The sequence below is a fragment of the Pyxicephalus adspersus genome, chromosome 2 (genome assembly GCF_032062135.1).
Source record: "Pyxicephalus adspersus chromosome 2, UCB_Pads_2.0, whole genome shotgun sequence".
NCBI classification, from domain to species: domain Eukaryota; kingdom Metazoa; phylum Chordata; class Amphibia; order Anura; family Pyxicephalidae; genus Pyxicephalus; species Pyxicephalus adspersus.
The window spans coordinates 8856992-8860541 of NC_092859.1; the positions used below are offsets into that span (position 1 = coordinate 8856992).

Sequence of the window (3550 nt, forward strand, 5' to 3'; positions counted from 1 at the left end):
TTTAAGGTGACCTTTTATACTTGCTCTTGCTTGGTATAACCAGATGATTTCTATTCCCAATGCTCTCCTCTGATGCTTTTGGGTAGTTGATATGGAAAGCATTGACTGATATCTATTCTTTCCTGAAGTTCACTGGTATTAAATCTCTCTAATACTTTGGAGCAGTGATCCTCAACCAGGGTTCCTCCAGAGGTGGCTATAAACTGTGGCTGATTGATCTTATTGAATCCCCAAGGGGGCAAACACCACCTGGTAGAGTCAGCTGCAAAACTCTAAAAATATTATTCATTGTCTATTAGGTGGTATTCTAGCCATCATTGTGTGTGTATGTGGGGGGGACATCATTTTAGGAGGCCTTTTACCTACTGACCCCCAATACCCTGTGTTAAGCAGGGTTCCTTGAGGCTTGAAAATTAAATAAGGGTTCCTCTGGGGTAAAAAGGTTGAGAAAGGTTCCTTTAAATACACCCACAGATTTCTGATAAAACCAACTTTGCCATTTTATATCTTCCTAAGATATCATACCTCCCCATTGTGCCTTACAATTTTTGAACTCATTACTGAAACCTAACAGTTCATACCTCCCATATGGAGACATTTGGGGGATTGTCCTCCTTACTGTGAATAATGTTTATTTGAAAGCATGAATATGAGATACCAAATTTTAGTATGTCCATAAATTGTCTAATAACTGTAAAAAATTCCTTGGGTTAGGAGGTTACACTTATATATTTTACATATAATGGAAAAAACAGGCTCAATATCTTTTGTCCCTTTATGTTCCTCTTATGTTCCTCACTTGTTCCTCCTATGTTTCTCCTTGCAGAGGATACTCATGATGAATGTGTGAGTAAGAATGTATGATTACACTAATTTCCTGCATTATCCTTTGGTCATCACAATGAGGAAATGCAGCATTCCGATGTTATATTATTGGCATATGGGTTATTTTTTATATACAAGTTCAAAATTGGAAAAATTATCTAAGATGCTTTATATGTATGTAGGCATCACATAATTAAATTGTGGTCCTTCCAGTGAAGAGTACCGAAAATGCTCTTCCAACCAACGTGCTTCTGTATACACAGCCAGCTCCATAAAGATTTGATTGGCTTAATGATCTTGGTTTGGAGGATCTCAAGTGGCCTAACATCAACCCTACTGAATGGGATTCTGAATGGGATTCCTTGGGATCATTTGTAATGCCAACTATAAGCCGGAGCCTCTCATCCTCCGACAAAATGGACCCAAATTCCCACAGACCCCTCCAATATTTTATGGAAAAGCTTCCCAAGAGATTGTAGTCTCTACTCTTAATAGCTGCACCTATACACATGTACTCAGAAGAATTATGACCTATTTCTGTTCTGGCTGCCCCGGACCACCATGGCACCCACTGACTCCATACTTTTTCTGATCTTCTCTAGCATGGACCATGTTGAAGACACCATCATTTCCAATGGCACCCTAATGGTCTACTACAGTAGCAGATAGCACACATCACTGCACCGCCACACAATGTACATACTGTTGTAGTCTGCTATGTCAAAAAATTGGTACGGTACGGTAGTTTTTGGCTACATATGGATGGTGGGCTTACGTACCGCAGTGCATGGTGACATGTGAAACACAACACATCTTTGTTAAAATACCACAACCCATCGCATATGTCTAAATGGCCCCTATGAAGGTCCGTGTTGAGACATTCCCTGTTTTTACAAAATTTTGCTCTAATTTTTTTGTCCAATGTTTGCAGTTGCCTTCAGTTTGTTGAACTTTCTTGCTTAGTCGTCTACCAGATGAATGGCACCCCATGTACAATATGCAATATATGAGGGTTTAGGGCATAGATCCCACGATGGACGTCCCAACTGGGCAGCTAAGAGTACTGAAAACCAGAAGACCAAATTGACCAATTGAAAAGAATCACCTTCGTCAGTCTCCGAAACCTTTCGCATTGTTTCCCTGAATTCCATCTTGAATTTCTTGTGACTCATATCTTTAGAACCGTTGGCCCCAATTTTTTTTGACTAGCAATAGCGCTTAAATGAGCACTTTTTGTCCATATATTTACATATATTGTAGCTAATTTTCAGGGAAGGGCTTATAGTTTGAGCATTCTCAAAAACATTGAAAAATCATGCTAGGGCTTATTTTCAGGATCGGTCTTATTTTCAGGGAAACAGGGTATCTATTGCGTCTGACCGGTATATCCACCAATTGAATGTCATCAACCGCTGCAAGAATGAGAAGTAATGTTTTGAAATGCTACTGTCTTACAAAACATACCCAAAGCATTTTTTTTGGCATTCCATTACAAAGCTCAGGATAAAAAGCGACTAGAGTATTTATGCTGCTGTATTAGCAGTTTACCACTAGGGGGGCATGTGTCAGTCCTATTCTTTATTGATAAAATGCATTTTTGTGTATCTGGTACATAATCACCATTAAATATAACAATACTATAATTTTATTACAAAATAATATCTTGGGATTTACTGCTCAATCACACAGATCAATGTTTTTTAATATGTTGGTGGAAAAATTCTCCTATTTGTAGTCACAGCTGTGTGCATATGTTATCACGTGGCCGGTTAGCTCAGTTGGTTAGAGCGTGGTGCTAATAACGCCAAGGTCGCGGGTTCGATCCCCGTACGGGCCATGTATATTTTTCATTCTAAAATAGTCTAATATACTTATTTTCCAAAATAAATTATTAACAAAGTAAAACAAATAAGTAAGAAATGAAAAAAATTGATTTTTTTCTAAACTGTAAGTATACTGTATAGTTCTCATTAAATACTGATCGCTGCAATTACAGGGGCTGGCCAGCAGAGGGAAATAGTGAGTAATCCTGACTCAGTGGTTACATAGCACTGATTTTCTCATGTTTAGATACATTGTAACTGATTTCGCACACAATATTTTCACTGATCATATGAAATAAAGATTTGGAGAGTTAGGTTGTCACACCAGCTGCGTTTAGTAAATATGTTGAAGTTTTTGGCTCGTTCTTTGTTTTTTATTGGCTGGGATTTTATGTTCCATATTATCGTCCCCTGTGGGGGATTTGTCAAGGAATGACCAGATTCTATTTTTGCTTTGTGGGAACTGAGTTTATTGTTTCTAAATGTGGCTGGTATTGGCCGGCAGTAAATCCCTGTGTATATAGTGGATCAGCATGCAGTGCAGCGCACATCCAACCTGCCGTGAGCTTTAATTAAATTTGCGCTAATGGGGTTTCCATTATCCCATCCTGGAGAAGACTTTTCGGCATCTGGTGCTAATCTGAGTTTATTTGTGTCTGTGGGGATGGAGGGCATGAGGGGGAGGGGGGTCAGAGGAACATGGAGTATGTAACAGGACCTGGCTTGCAGGATGAAAATCACAACTACAGCCTGAGCTCCAAGCAAGGAATCCAGTGAAATGTATACAACCCTGCCAGACACTACAGCAAGGTTGGTGACTTCACATTTCTCTGCTGTAGTTAGGCATTAGAACTGGGTCACCTACCCCACCCCCAGCTTTTCATTGGACAGCAAAGAAGGCA

The 3550-nt window shown here is 39.4% G+C and overlaps 1 non-coding gene across 1 annotated transcript; it reads left to right on the top strand.

Annotated features, from left to right (window-relative positions):
• Positions 1–2588: 2588 nt before the first annotated feature.
• Positions 2589–2662, top strand: TRNAI-AAU (transfer RNA isoleucine (anticodon AAU)). The gene has a single exon. It is a non-coding gene; the product is annotated as a tRNA-Ile (tRNA).
• Positions 2663–3550: the final 888 nt, after the last annotated feature.